This window comes from Triticum aestivum, chromosome 5A (assembly GCF_018294505.1).
Source record: "Triticum aestivum cultivar Chinese Spring chromosome 5A, IWGSC CS RefSeq v2.1, whole genome shotgun sequence".
NCBI lineage: Eukaryota > Viridiplantae > Streptophyta > Magnoliopsida > Poales > Poaceae > Triticum > Triticum aestivum.
In genome coordinates this window covers 17,912,007-17,928,895 of record NC_057806.1, presented here as the reverse complement: position 1 = coordinate 17,928,895, position 16,889 = coordinate 17,912,007, and positions in this window count along the sequence as shown.

The following is a 16,889-nucleotide window of genomic DNA, read 5'->3' as shown; positions in this document are numbered from 1 at the left end:
AAACTGCAATCCTTAATGGATTTCTTAAAGAAGAGTTGTATATGATGCAACTAGAAGGTTTTGTCAATCCTAAAGGTGTTAAGAAAATATGCAAGCTCTAGCGATCCATCAATGGACCGGTGCAAGCATCTCGGAGTTGGAATACACGCTTTGATAAGTTGATCAAAGCATATAGTTTTATACAGACTTGCGGTGAAGCCTGTATTTAAGAAAGTGAGTGGGAGCACTACAGCATTTCTGATAAGTATATGTGAATGACATATTGTTGATCGGAAATAATGTAGAATTATTCTGCAAAGCATAAAGGAGTGTTTGAAAGGAGTTTTTCAAAGAGAGACCTCGGTGAAGCTGCTTACATATTGAGCATCAAGATCTATAGAGATAGATCAAGACGCTTGATAAGTTTTTTTCAATGAGTACATACCTTGACAAGATTTTGAAGTAGTTCAAAATGGAACAGTCAAAGAAAGAGTTCTTGCCTGTGTTACAAGGTGTGAAATTGAGTAAGACTCAAAGCCTGACCACGGCAGAAGATAGAAAGAGAATGAAAGTCATTCCCTATGCCTTGGCCATAGGTTCTATAAAGTATGCCATGCTGTGTACCAGATCTATTGTATACCCTACACTATGTTAAGCAAGGGAGTACAATAGTGATCTAAGAGTAGATCACTGGACAGTGGTCAAAATTATCCTTAGTGGAATAAGGAAATATTTCTCGATTATGGAGGTGACAAAAAGGTTTGTCGTAAAGGGTTACGTCGATGCAAGTTTTTGACACTAATCCAGATGATTCTAAGTCTCAATCTGGATACATATTGAAAGTGGGAGCAATTAGCTAGAGTAGCTCCGTGCAGAGCATTGTAGACATAGAATTTTGCAAAATACATACGGATCTGAATTTGGCAGACCCGTTGACTAAATTTCTCTCACAAGCAAAACATGATCACTCTTTGGGTGTTAATCACATAGCGATGTGAACTAGATTATTGAATCTAGTAAACCCTTTGGGTATTAGTCACATGGAGATGTGAACTAATCACATAAAGATGTGAACCATTGGTGTTAAATCACATGGTGATGTGAAGTAGATTATTGACTCTAGTGCAAGTGGGAGACTGAAGGAAATATGCCCTAGAGGCAATAATAAAGTTATTATTTATTTCCTTATATCATGATAAATGTTTATTATTCATGCTATAATTGTATTAACCGGAAACATAATACATGTGTGAATACATAGACAAACAGAGTGTCACTAGTATGCCTCTACTTGACTAGCTCGTTGATCAAAGATGGTTAAGTTTCCTAGTCATAGACATGAGTTGTCATTTGATTAACGGGATCACATCATTAGGAGAATGATGTGATTGACTTGACCCATTCCGTTAGCTTAGCACCCGATCGTTTAGTATGTTGCTATTGCTTTCTTCATGACTTATACATGTTCCTATGACTATGAGATTATGCAACTCCCGTTTACCGGAGGAACACTTTGTGTGCTACCAAACGTCACAACGTAACTGGGTGATTATAAAGGTGCTCTACAGGTGTCTCCGAAGGTACTTGTTGGGTTGGCGTATTTTGAGATTAGGATTTGTCACTCCGATTGTCGGAGAGGTGTCTCTGGGCCCTCTCTGTAATGCACATCACTCAAGCCTTGCAAGCATTGCAACTAATGAGTTAGTTGCGACATGATGATTACGAGACGAGTAAAGAGACTTGCCGGTAACGAGATTGAACTAGGTATTGAGATACCGACGATCGAATCTCGGGCAAGTAACATACCGATGACAAAGGGAACAACGTATATTGTTATGCGGTCTGACCGATAAAGATCTTCGTAGAATATGTAGGAGCCAATATGGGAATCCAGGTCCCGCTATTGGTTATTGACAAGAGAGGTGTCTCGGTCATGTCTACATAGTTCTCGAACCCGTAGGGTCCGCACGCTTAACGTTCGTTGACGATATAGTACTATGAGTTATGTATGTTGGTGACCGAATGTTGTTCGGAGTTTTGGATGAGATCACGGATATGACGAGGAACTCCGGAATGGTCCGAAAGTAAAGATTGATATGTGGATAGTAGTGTTTGATCTCCGGAAGGGTTCCGGAATTCACTAGAAGGGGTTCCGGATGTTTCCCGAAATGTTTGGGCACGAGAACACTTTATCTGGGCCAAAGGGGAAAGCCCATGAGGTTTTTGAAAAGTGCAAAAGGAAGTTTTGCAGAGTCCAGAGGCCAGACGCCAGGGTCCCTGGCGTCTGGGCCCAGACGCTGGGAACCCTGGCGTCTGGCCCTGGAGTCCGAGAAGGATTCTTGCCTTTCGGGTGAAACCGACTTTGTGGAGGCTTTTACTCCAAATTTCGACCCCAGGGCTCAACATATAAATAGAGGGGTAGGGCTAGCACCCAAGACAGACCAATAAACACCAAGCCGTGTGCCGGAAACCCTGTCTCCTCTAGTTTATCCTCCGTCATAGTTTTCGTAGTGCTTAGGCGAAGCCCTGCGAAGATTGTTCTTCACCAACACCTTCACCACGCCGTCGTGCTGCCGGAACTCATCTACTACTTCGCCCCTCTTGCTGGATCGAGAAGGCGAGGACGTCACCGAGCCGTACGTGTGCAGAACTTGGAGGTGCCGTGCTTTCGGTGCTTGGATCGGTTGGATCATGAAGACGTTCGACTACATCAACTGGGTTGATATAACGCTTCCGCTTACGGTCTACGAGGGTACGTAGACAACACTCTCCCATCTCGTTGCTATGCATCACCATGATCTTGCGTGTGCGTAGGAAATTTTTTGAAATTACTACGTTCCCCAACAGGGTCAAGTCAATCACATCATTATCTAATGATGTGATCCCGTTTATCAAATGACAACTCTTTGTCCATGGCTAGGAAACTTAACCATCTTTGATTAACGAGCTAGTCAAGTAGAGGCATATTAGTGACACTCTATTTGTCTATGTATTCACACATGTACTAAGTTTCCGGTTAATACAATTCTAGCATGAATAATAAACATTTATCATGATATAAAGAAATATAAATAACAACTTTATTATTGCCTCTAGGGCATATTTCCTTCAGTTTGGCAAACTATGCTGCACAACAAGTATCTAGGCCAAAAGGCGGTGTCCCAGGCATATTGGAAACCTGGTGACTCGCACTTTTGGGCTGGCCAAATGGCAGCAAATAAACATCTCTTTCGCTTTGGGTCTTTCTGTAAGTGCATCTAGTGCCACCCCTAGTTGGTTTTGGAGTATTGACGACAAACCTAGCTGAGGGACTAATGTGTTTGTGAGAATTGCAGGATAACACAGGTAGAAGTCCCTCATTGATTCGGTTTTACTACCAGAGATGACCCCTAAAAATGTACGAAGACATTGAAGTCAATGGTGGTATATGAAGATATTCACATTGAAGACTATGACAAGAGAAGACACCACGTGAAGCCTATGGAACTCGAAGACTTAGATCTTTCGTAGTTCTCTTTCATTTGTGTTGAGTCATAGGAACCACCATACTGTTAAGTGGGGTCCAAGAGACCAGTCAGAATGACTGAAGTGATGCCTAATTCAAAACCTATGTCTTCAAGTGAAGACTATGAGAGCAAATCTTGTCTAGAGTCGGACAAGTCAGCTTTGCTTGTAGCCCAAGTAAAGTTGTCGTGTGAGTTTGAAATCTGACCGTTGGAACACGTGTCAGTTCCTTAGTGACCCAGGGTCATTTCGGACAAATCAGGTCGGATTGCCAAGTGGCTATATATAGCCCACCCCCTACAACCATAAACGGTTGGCTGCTCAGATTCAGTACACGGCTTTTGTCGTTTGAGAGCAACCCACCTCGAAGCCTTTGAGAGAGAGAATTCCTAGCGAGGATAAAGCCCTAACCACCCAGAGCTAGAGAGAATTGGGCATCACTTCAGTCTTCTTGTCTGAGTGATCTGAAGACTTATTACACTTGAGGACTGTGCATCCTCCAGCCGGTTAGGCGTCGCGTTCTGAGCATCCAAGAGACATTGTGGATTGCCGGAGAACGAAGTCTGTGAAGGTTTGGGAGTCTACCTTGAAGACTTAACAGAGTAATTGGGCGAGGTCTGTGTGACCTTAGCTCAAGGAGAATACGGTGAGGACTGGGTGTCCTGAGCTGCGTGTTCAGGACTGGGTGTCCGGGACTGTGTGTCCTAAGGTTTAAATACCTAGCCGCTCCAACCAGACGTACAGTTGTCACAGCAACTGGAACTGGTCCAACAAATCATTGTCTTCAACGAGTCACTGGTTTCATCTTCACTTCCTTTTTCTTACTGTTACTCATTGTGAAGTCATTGCATGCTTGCTCTATCTTTTGTCTTCACAACGTGACTGTATGATCTGTTTGGCTTCATAAAATCTTCCTACCTGATCCTTACTACATTGCAGCTATTTGTCATTGTGCTTTCACTCTATTGAATACTTGACCATGGCTTGCCTAGTGTAGTCTAACTTCCGATGCATAGTAATAGGCTCATCTCCACTGTTTGTCTTCATAACTTCCACGTTTTGAAGACTTCCATAAAAATCGCCTATTCACCCCCCCTCTAGTCGATATAACGCACTTTCAATTGGTATCAGAGCAAGGTGCTCCCTTGTTCTGTGTGATTCGGTTTAACCACCTGGAGTTTTAGCTATGTCGACCGCAGGGATAATTAAAGTCTCCGCTGCTTGCCCCGTCTTCGATGGAACTGAATATCCCTATTGGAAAAATAAGACGTGCATGCATCTTGAAGCCATTTACGTCGACCTATGGTATGTCGTCGAGAACGGCGTTCCCAAGGCTGGAGAAGGTGTCACTGCTGCTGATGTCAAGAAGTTCACTCAACTGGACTCTACTGCCAAGAATATCATCTGTGGTCATCTGACCAAAGGACAGTATGGCCGTGTGAGTGCCTTGAAGACATCCAAGCTGGTCTGGGACTGGCTCTCCAAGGTCAATGAAGGCATCTCAACCCAGAGAGATCAGAGAATCAGTGTTCTTCGCAACCTCTTCAACCGCTTCAAGCGAAATGACAATGAGAATGTCCAGCACACATTTGACCGGCTCACTGACATCACAAATGAGCTTCAAGCCCTCGGCTCTACTGAGATCACCAAACATGAAATCGTCAAGACGCTGCTGAGATCACTTGATAGTTCGTTTGACATCCTAGCCCTGATGATTCAAGAACGTCCTGATTTCAAGACACTCGATCCGTCTGACATACTTGAGAGGCTCAACACACATGAGTTTCAGCTTTCTGAGAAAAGAGATATCTACGGTCCAAACTATGGGCGAACTCGTGCCTTGAAGGCAAAAGCTGTTTCCTCATCTGAAGAAGAATCTGACAGCAGTTCTGATGATCCTGAAGACATTGGAAGGGAACTTGCAATGCTAGTGAAGAAGTTCCAAAAATTCACCAAGAAGAAAGGCTTCAGAAAGTCTTCACGATCAAGCTCAAGGAATGATGAAGCTTCTGCTCATGACTACAAGAAGAAAACATGCCACAAGTGCAAGAAAACTGGACACTTCATCTCTGAGTGTCCACAGTGGGACAATGAGAACAGAAAGAAGAAGAAGAGCAAGGAATATGACTCTGACGACAAGAAGAAGAAGAAATACTCAAACTCTTCTTCCAAGTCTTCCTCAAAGTCTTCATCACACAAGAAGAGCTCATCTGGCAAGGCACGTGCGTTTGTTGGCAAGGAAATGGATTCAGAGGAGGAGTCCGCTTCTGAGGAGGCAGAGGTGGAGTCTGAGGAGGAGTCTGATTCTGGCATTGCAAGTCTGGCTACAGCATACGTCGCTAAGTCCATCTTCAACACTGAAGACAATGACTTCATCACCGACACCTATGCAAATGACAAGGACTACTCCACTCCTACCTACTGCTTCATGGCACGCGGTGCCAAGGTAAACAAACGCACTACTCACTATCAAACATCTAGTGATGATGACTCTGATTGTGATTCAAAACCCAGCTACAAAACACTTGCTAAAATTGCTACTGAACAACAGAAAGCCATGGAACATATTCAAAAACTGTTAGACAGAAGCGATGATCTGTTGGGTGCTGAAATGACTCGATCTGAATCCTTAATTGAAGACATAAAAAATCTTCACGTTAAGTATCAGGAACTTGAAGATCGTCATGATACTCTCTCAACAACTCATGAAAAGCTTTCCTATGATTATCTTCAAAGGAAGCAAGATCTTGAGAAATTGAGAGCGGCTCATGAAGATCTTCAAAAGGAAAACGAGTCACTTCGCGCCGAACAGATCAGTTCCGCTCAGGAAGGATTTGAACCACCATGTCTTAAATGCATTGAGCGTGATAATGCTACTTCTGTTGTTGAATGTTCCACTGCTACTGCTGTTGCAATATCTTCAACTGTTGAAGTGGTAACTAACCCCTCTGCTGAGGATACCACTGCTATTGCTGATGAGAATGCTAGGTTGAAGACATTGCTTGAAACAGGGATGTACAAAAGTCTTAAAGGGCATCAGACATTATGTGATGTCCTCAAGAAGCAGATTCTGAACCGAAACCCTAGGAAAGAGGGTGTTGGGTTCGTAAGGAAAATAAATGCAGATGGCTCTTACTGGAAACCTGAGCAGTACCCCAAAACCACATGGGTTGCTGCAAAGGAACCTTCAGCAGATCCATCCAATCTATCTGGCTTCACTTGTGCTAACCCCATTATCATTGATGAATCCTTTGATGCAAACTATAAACTGTTTAAGAATCAGAATGGTGAAGTGTTTGCCAGGTACATTGGTACTAACTGCAGGAATGGACCGCCTATGAAGAAGATCTGGGTTCCGAAAAAGTGTCTGGAAAATCTTCCTGTGAATGTCTTCATGACACCTCACATGAAGAAGACAAACCTCAGACCAAAGGCTTCATACGGTCCAAAGGCTTCATACAGACAGAGGACTCACCTGAGTCGCACTAATGCAAATGTTTTGCAGGGAAACCATACTCAGTCATATGAATATGAGAACGGTTCATCAAACCGCCATGTTCATATGACCAAGAACTATTCTGCCTATTCTTATGAGTACTATTGTCCGCCTGCTAGACTGTTTGCTAGGGCTCCAAAGCCAAAATTCTCAGATGCTGCACTTAGACTTATTGCTTCTAAGCCACCCTTGAAGATGTGGGTGGCTAAGAAAGCTTAACTCTCTTTTGCAGGGAAAGGTCTCCAGCAGAAAACCAAAATCTTCTGACGCTATTGCTGGGGACCTTAAAATCTTGTAGGGCGCAAGATCAAATGCCCGAATGGCATCACTATGTATTTCGTTCCTGAATCGCATGCTACTCTCCCTATTAGTCCTAATCTGGATCTAAGTTTTCATAACCCACTGGTTCGTCAAATGTTTTTGCTTCACAATTCTCTTCGTGAAGCCTATCCCCCTAACTGCACTGTAGGGTACGACACCAGCGTCTTCAGAGTCTTCAGAATGGATTATTGACAGTGGGTGTACAAATCACATGACTGGCAAAAGAAGCCTTCTTATGGACTCAACCTAACGTCCATCCGACAAGAGCCACATCACATTTGCTGACACTGGTAAAAGTAAGGTATTGGGTCTAGGTAGAGTTGCAATCTCAAAGGATCAACACATGGATAAAGTCATGCTTGTTGAATCCCTTGGCTTCAACTTAATGTCTGTCTCAATGCTTTGCGATTTGAACATGATCGTAATATTTGGAAAATATCGTTGCCTGGTACTAATGGAATCTGACAAGTCTCTAGTGTTTGAAGGGTATCGGAAAGATGATTTGTATGTGGTAGATTTCTCAGCAGGGCCACAGCTTGCAGTATGTCTTCTGGCAAAAGCTTCAGAATGCTGGCTTTGGCATCGGAGGCTTGGGCATGCTGGCATGAGGAACCTCCACACCCTTGCAAAGAAGAAGCATGTCATAGGCATCGAGGGCGTCAAGTTCAAGAAAGATCACTTATGCGGTGCCTGTGAAGCAGGGAATATGACGAGGGCAAAACATCCCTCGAAGACAATCATGACCACTACTCGACCCTTCGAACTGCTTCACATGGATCTTTTTGGTCCCACTCACTACTCAACTTTTTCCACTACTGCTTGCCTCTATGGCTTTGTCATTGTTGATGATTATTCCAGATATACTTGGGTGCACATAATCCTTTACAAGACTGAAGTGCAGGATGTCTTCAGACGCTTCGCCAATCGAGCAATGAACAACTATGGCGCCAAGATAAAGCACATCAGAAGTGACAATGGCACTGAATTCAAGAACACTAGCCTTGATACATATCTTGATACCTTGGGCATCACACATGAATTCTCAGCCCTGTACACGCCACAGCAGAATGGCGTCGTTGAACGCAAGAACAGAACACTCATTGAGATGGCCAGAACGATGCTAGATGAATACAAGACTCCAAGAAAATTCTGGCCTGAAGCCATTGACACTGCATGCCATACAATCAATCGTGTTTATCTTCACAAGCTTCTGAACAAGACATCTTATGAACTCCTAACTGGCAAGAAGACAAATGTCAGTTACTTCAGAGTATTTGGCGCAAGGTGCTGGATCAAGGACCCACACCACACCTCAAAGTTTGCACCAAAAGCACATGAGAGTTTTATGCTTGGATATGGAAAGGATTCGCACTCCTACAGAGTCTTCAATCTCTTTCATTACAAAGTGGTTGAAACAGTGGATGTGCGGTTCGATGAGACCAATGGTTCACAAAGAGAGCAACTGCCAAATGTGCTAGATGAAGTTCCACCTAGTGAATCAATCAAGCTAATGGGAACTAGAGAGATTGTACCTTCTGAAGCTCATCCTGAAGAAGAACTTATCATCTCAGCACCTGATCCACATGAAGACAATGCTCAGCCTGAAGACATTCCTCCCAACAACAACACAGACCAGCAAGAACAAAGTCTTCGCCATATACATCCTCGTGTTGCCAATGAAGTGCAGATTGACAGAATAATTGATAGCATCAATGCACCTGGTCCACTCACTCGTTCAAGGGCAACTCAGCTGGCAAATTTCTGTGGGCACTTCGCATTCATCTCAATTTCAGAACCCAAGAAAGTTGAAGAAGCCTTCATAGAACCTGAATGGATTCAAGCTATGCAAGAAGAGCTTCAATAGTTTGAGCTGAACAATGTATGGGAACTGGTTAAGCGTCCTGATCCACGGAAGCACAATATAATAGGCACCAAATGGATATACCGCAACAAGCAAGATGAGCATGGTCAAGTAGTCAGAAACAAAGCTCGTCTCGTTGCTCAAGGATATACTCAAGTGGAAGGCATTGACTTCGATGAAACATTTGCTCCTGTGGCTAGACTTGAAGCCATACGCATACTGCTGGCTTATGCAAATCATCATAACATACTTTTATATCAAATGGATGTGAAGAGTGCCTTTCTCAATGGCAAGATTGAAGAAGAAGTGTATGTTGCACAACCGCCTAGGTTTGAAGATCCAAAATGTCACATCCCTGGTCCTGTTATGCACTAGGCCAGACCTCATGTGAGCATCATGTTTTAATTCAACTGAAATTTGAATTGAGGGATTTTCAAAGCCTCAGAAACCTTCTAAAAATGATCAACATTAAAATCTTCTCAAAGAAGTCCAAGAAAATGTTCCTCTTAGCCTCTGAAAATATTGCAAAGAGGTAAAACTGAAAACAATATTTTTGGTATCTCAGAGTTAATTATTTTGGGCCTTTGAATTAAATAAATAACTATTTGCATTGGATATATATTTGATATATAAATAATATATGTCCAATAATACTGGAACATTTTATGTGGTTTGGTATATTTTAGTTCTAGCCACATAACTATTTTCAGGATTTTATAAAATGGTTTAGTATTTTACTAAACTAAAACAACACAGAACAAAATAAATAAATAAAACAGAAATAGGAAAAGCAGAGAGGAGAGAAACCTTACCTGGCGCTCACCTGGTAGCCCAGCCGGCCCAGCTCCTGTGAGGCCCAGCCCACCAGGCGTTCCCCCCCCCCTGTCGTCTTCCTCCCCTCGCCCCGAAGCAGCTCGGTGGCGAGCGCTGGCGATGCCCCGGCCACCTCCTGCTTGCCGCCTTCCTCTCGTCGCCCTGGACCCCGTCCGCGACGCCACGCAACCCCCCGACCCTTCTCACTCTCCTCGCTCCTCCCCCCCCCCCTCCTCTGTTTCTCGCACGCAGCCACCGAGCGGAGCTCGTCGCCGCCGTCCACTGCCACCACGGCCACCGGGCCTCCCTCGCTTCCCCGACTAGCCCACAAGCTCCGCCACTCCGTCCTCGACCCACCTCACCAAGCCTTGCCCCTCCAGAAGCCCCCGAACGGCCTCACCGAGCTCGTCTTCTACCTCGGACCCGCCGGCCATCACCGTCAAATTCGTCGGCTCCGGACCGTCCCCGACCTCGCCGAGGCCACCGCTGCACCCGCTGTGAGCTCCGCCACCGTTTCCCCCTCTTCCCCTCTTCGTTTGATTGCCGTAGCCATCACCCCCTTTATGACCGAGATGCACCGCCGCCTGAGCTCCCCGTCGACGATGCTCCGGTGACCAAATGGTCACCCTGGAGTGTCCAACCTACTCCTCGCGATGCGTAGCACCCTTCTAGCCCCTTGCCCCGCTCTTCTACGCACTGAAACGTGATCCCGCGCGCAACCGAACTCCGGCGGCCACCTAAGTCGTCGCCGGAGCCGATTCCGGCCACCCCGACCCCAGCTAACTCCACCAAGAGCTTCGGCTCGTCCCCAGCTCCACCTAGATGCCCTCCACGGCCCTTTTGGTCGTCGGAGTGGCCAAAACCACTCTCGCCGCCGCGTCGGGCTCGCCGGCGGCTAAACGCCGGCGCAGCTGACGTTGACTTTGACCACGGGTGGGCCCTGGTTGACTCCGATGAGTCACTGACAGGTGGGGACCAGCCCTGTTAATTAACCCAGTTTAGTTTAATTAAATTCTAACTAAACTAATTACACTGACACGCGGGACCCACTGTCAGGTTTGACCGGACAGTGACCTGTTGACCTGCTGACGTCACTATGAGGTCATGCTGACGCAATAATTCCTTTCTGGAATTTAAATAAATCTTAAATGATTTAATAATTTCAGAAAATAGCTAAAACTTCAATAAATCATAGAAAATTAACCGTAACTCCAAATTAAATAATTTATATATGAAAAATTATCAGAAAAATTCAAGGAATCCATATGTACCGTTTTCATGCATGTTAGAACAACTTATAGCTGCTGTATAGCACAAATCAATTAAATGGCATTTGAATAATCACATATGGAGTTTGAATTTGAATCTTGTATTCAAACCAACCTCATTTAATCTGTTGCTAGTTGCATTAGCTCAAAACACATTCATATTGCCATGTCATGAGAATGCATCATATTGTGCATTGCATTGATTGTATTTCTTCTTTGTTGCCGGTATCTGTTCCCTCCCGGTAGACGATGTTCCGACGTTCTGATCATTGACACTGATGAAGACTCAATGTTATCTTCAGAAGTGCCAGGCAAGCAAAACCCCCCTTGTTCATTCCGATACAATCCTACTCTCTCGCTCCTGCTCTCTTTTACTGCATTAGGACAACAACGATTCATTTGTTACTTGCTGCGATAGCTGAACCCCTTTATCCTTTGCATGACATGTCATTGCCACAGTAAATAGATGTAACCCACTAGCATGAGTAGGAGTTGTTTGAGCCCTGTTGTGCCTACTCTTTCATGCTTGTTTGTCATGCCTGCTACTGCTTAGAGTTGAGTCAGGTCTGATTCATCGGGGATGAATCAGAGGTGTGTGAACATGTCCTACTGTGTGTGAGCTAAGTGTGTGAATACGATTTGGTAAAGGTAGCGGTGAGAGGCCATGTAGGAGTACATGGTGGGTTGTCTCATTGCAGCCGTCCTCAGGAACTGAGTTCTGTGTTTGTGATCCATGATTCAGCTACTACCACGCATTGGGCCCGAAACCAATGGACCCTCTCGGCTTCTTAATCACCCTTGTCCTCTGTCCAGGAGTTGCAAGTAGTTTCTGGTGTTTGTAGTATGCTGGAGGCCGTGGGCAGCGCTGACCGGAGGGGTGGACTGTGATGCGGTAGGCACATGGCACGGTGTACCGGGCGCCCATTTGGTGTCTCGGGAACCCTGTTCACATCGTTTGGGGCTGTGAGCGAAACTCCGGCCAGATCTCCTCGTGGATGGAACCCGAATAGGCGATAAACCTGGACTAGAGACTTGAGTGTTTAGGTAGGCCGTGGCCGACACCCACGTTGGGCTTCCGCTTGAAGGTTGCCGAGTACATGTCATGTAAACGGCGGTAAGTGGTGAGAGCGTGTGTGAAGAAGTACACCCCTGCAGGGTTAACATCATCTATTCGAATAGCCGTGTCCGCGGTAAAGGACTTCTGGGTTGCTTATATCAGTTCATAGACAAGTGAAAGTGGATACTCTAAAATACGCAAGATAAGCGTGAGTGCTATGGACGGCGTTCTCGTAGGGAGACGAGAGTGGATCCATAGTGGTGTATTGATATGGTGAATATGTGGACTCGTGTGCGCCACCCCAAAAGAGTTACTTGCAGTCGTAGTTCAAGATAGCCACCGAGTCAAAGCTGGCTTGCTGCAGTTAAACCCCACCCCCCCCCCCTTTGTTGATAATGATGCATATGTAGTTAGTTCTGATGTAAGTCTTGTTGGGTACATTTGTACTCACGTTTGCATATTTTATGTTTTTGCAGAGAGACTTCAGTCTCGCTAGTAGTTCCGCGTGGACTTCGACGTTTAGCTTGTTACCTCAGCTACGATCTTGTGCCCTCGGCAGGATCTGGTAGATAGTCAGGCTTCTCAGCCTTTTTCATTTATAGATGTCTGTACCCAGACATGATAAGCTTCCGCATGTGCTTTGACTTGTATGCTCTGATTGTTGGGTCATGAGATCCATGTTTGTAATATCTCGCTCCTCGGAGCCTATTGAATAAATTACTTGAGTCGTAGAGTCATGTTGTGATGCCATGTTGTATTTGCACATATCGAGCATATTGTGTGTATGTTATTGAAATGCTTGGTATGTGTGGGATCTGGCTATCTAGTTGTTATCCTTAGTAGCCTCTCTTACCGGGAAATGTCTCCTAGTGTTTCCACTGAGCCATGGTGGCTTGCTACTGCTCCGGAACACTTAGGCTGGCCGGCATGTGTCCTTCTTCGTTCCTGTGTCTGTCCCTTCGGGGAAATGTCACGCGATGAATACCGGAGTCCTGTTAGCCCGCTACAGCCCGGTTCACCGGAGTCCTGCTAGCCCAGTGCTACAGCCTGGATTCACTCGCTGATGACCGACACGTTCGATGCTGGGTCATGGATGCTTGTCCCTGTAAGTTAGTGCCACTTTGGGTTTAAGACTAGCCATGTCATCCCGGGCTCCTTATCATATGGATGCTAGTGACCCTATCATATACGTGTGCCAAAAGGCGCAAACGGTCCCGGGCAAAGGTAAGGCGATACCCGTGGGAATACCGTGCGTGAGGCCGCAAAGTGATATGAGGTGTTACATGCTAGATCGATGTGGCATTGAGTCGGGGTCCTGACAGCGTTGGTATCAGAGCTTGACTGCCTGTAGGATTACCAAGCCAAACTGGTCGAAGTTGAGTCTAGAAATTCTTTAGTTATATAAGGGAATTGATTGTGGGATGGAACGTAAGGCTCTTTTTACTCCTTATACCTTATGCCCTTTTGATCTGAGTCATCTTATCTTTTCTACGGGGTTAAGGAACTAGGCTATCTCTTCTTTCTATCAGGATCACGTGTTACTAATCAGTAGACTTATAGATTGTTGGATTTAAGTCTCAGTTCAGTTCCTACTACTTTCGTATGTTAATTGTCGATCTCGAAACCTTGATATTGTGCTTTTGAGTGGTTATGCCACCATATTTGTAGCATGTCTCAAATCTTTTGAGCATTTACAGCTGTTATGCTGTCCGAGTCACCCCAGGTTTCTGAATAGTCTGAAGCATTTGCAAAATCGCTTCCTCCTGTTCCGATGTTCCTTTGGGCCAGATTAACCACACTAATCGGTGAGTTGAGGTAAATTATTGCCTTGACATATATGTTGGAGCTATTATTATGACCCTAGGTGTTTTAGGGAGTCACCTAGTAATCTAGCCATGATCTGTGTTCCCGGTGTGAAGATTCTGGCCATCATTCTCGAAAGCATCTCGTGGTGCTACTTAGGAGTAGGTATTCTATTCCTGGGTTCTGAACCCGAGATTCACTCTATTTACTTCATGTTGATAGGGTTTGCTAGTTCCTTTAGGATATTAGTAACCTTTGCGATAGTCCTTGAAGTCCGTGGTATCCTCTTCTTCCAAATACCATGAACTACTTATGGCAGAAGTTCCTCGTTGAACTGAACAATCACAACCAGAGTGCTCACGATGAGTCCTCTATGCTATATTGTGACTCTGCCAGCTCAATTGTTCTGCACGGGTTATCCGGAAGAATTATGTTGAACTTGGTTCGACATACTAATCTATGCATCCACAACTCAAAAAGTTATATGTTCCTTTGAGTTGTCCCTCTTTAGTTGTCTACTGACCTTTGTCTATCAATTGATAGTCAAGAGTATGCGTGCGTTCGTTTATCGATGCCTACTACTCTTGTGGTCCGTCAAGCCATTCTATCGCGGAATGACTAGGAGAAACAAACTCCAGTACCTCTTCCATATCTAGGATTGGGTCGAAACAATTGTACTCCGCAGATCAAAATGCCAATCTAGCTTTTGCTCTGTTCTACCTTGGAGTATTACCATCTTTTATATCGGGATTGTTATAGGAATTGCACACCATCCTATGAACTCTTGCTACAGTGATACTTCTTGCCATCATTGTTCATTCCTCGGTTCCTGTGTTATTGTAACTGGAATGCCGACAAGTGAATCATGGCGTGTGAAATCAATAATGCTAGCAACTCTGTTGCTTGGTAGTTAAATGGACGATAACCTCATTCTTAGCGTGTTGATTATTGAATCGTCACCCTAAGACTGATTGTGATACCTAGTCCTTGTTCTCGGTGCACTCCTCGATCGATGAGTTAGGATTATTTCAAATCTTCGCTCTATTGATCATATCGTCTTGCCTCAAAAAGCAAGATTGTTCTCAAGCTTAGTAACATACCGGTGGTTCGTGATTTTCCGAATATCTTCTCGGAAGTATTACCAGGTTGTCCCCTGACTGCTATGTTGAGCTCGTGATCAAGTCGGTTTCTTGTGAACCACCCTTTCTCCAAGAATCTGTGTTGGATATCCCGGAGCTAGTTGGTTAAGCTAGACAACAACTTGGAGAATTGGAAGATAAAAGCTTGCCTAACTTAGTTCGTTCCAAAGGGATATTCTTGTGTAGTGTGTGTTGAAGAAAGATGATATCTTCATCGATTGGTCCCTGTGATCAGTTGCTGGACCTATTGTCTTATCAATCCTTTGATTTGAGTGTGGGCTATCGTCAAATCAAACCAGAACCAACGATATTCGTAATGTTGTCTTACTCGTGGTTGATCCCTCGAGCATACACCACTATATCTTTTGGGTCTGACCAATGCTATCACTTGTTCACTTAACTATGGAATCCCTTTTAAAAGGAAACCCAGATGAATTGCTGTTGAGCCCATCGACAACATCCTTGTCTCCTCCATGATTTTGTTGAACATTAAGCTAGTGTTGGAAACTTTAGAAAGCATTTCTTCATGCTAGCTCATGAAGCATATGTCGGATGTAAGAAGTGACTTTCTCTAATTCATGTGCATCTGATGCAAGTTGCCGCCGTGGATTTGAGAAAGTTAGTTTTGCTTCCTCTGGAATCATCCCAAGTCAGTCATACACATGTGCGAAGTATTCTGTGGTTTGGAGATTTGCAACCTTCATTCTATATGTATCCCTAGCACACCAAGCCACTGATTGATTTGTTCAAGGGAAAGGAGTTGCTGTGTAAATACTAGTTCGTGCACAAGATTCCTATATCCTCAATGATGGTTCCCTACCAGAACTCGGTAGTGTTTTATTGTAAGACTACCATGTGATCATGTTTGTCTGAGACAGCGTGTTCACACATGTGTAGCAGAACCAGCTCATGTTTTGGAGCTTGCTATCGTAGTTCATTTCCCGAGAATCTCGCAACGTTATCTCGTCGAATTGTGTTGCAAACTTTCATTTTTCTTCCTAGACTCGATGGGTCTGGAATATCCTGACACCAACCAGATCTGAATCTCAGGCAGATATAATGGTTGGAACATTTCCCAAAAACTATAATACTGGTCCCTCGATAACCGGTAAAGTGGATGTCATGACCAACACACCCAGTCGGAAGACCTATTATTGTAGTATCTTGATTGAAGAAGTTGGCCACCTTCCCATAAGGACTTCGTAGGATTTACTCCCTAGCTGTGCCTCATGATTTTTGTCTTCCGAAGTCTGACCTTTTACTTGATGTTCTAGATACCAAACCATTTCAATGAATGGGATACGCTAGCACATCAAGGAGAACATTAGAATCGGAGTGCTAAATATCTCTCGGTCGATCATCCAGATTTTATTCCCTTGGCCCCGCCAAGGTGAAATCTGAGAAGGTGTTATCTTCTTTCGCATCCGCATCGTCCGTCAGTATTCATCATGGTAGCAAGTTGTGTTGCCAGGATCCTTGACACGGATATTGGTAAAATCTTGATGATTATGGAAATGCTCAAGTTCTTGAGAGCACGCACAAGAGTTAGGTGTTACCATCGACACTAACTAGGTTTGTGTAGGGGAACGTAGCAGAAATTCAAAAAATTTCCTACGCAACACCAAGATCTATCTATGGAGAGACCAGC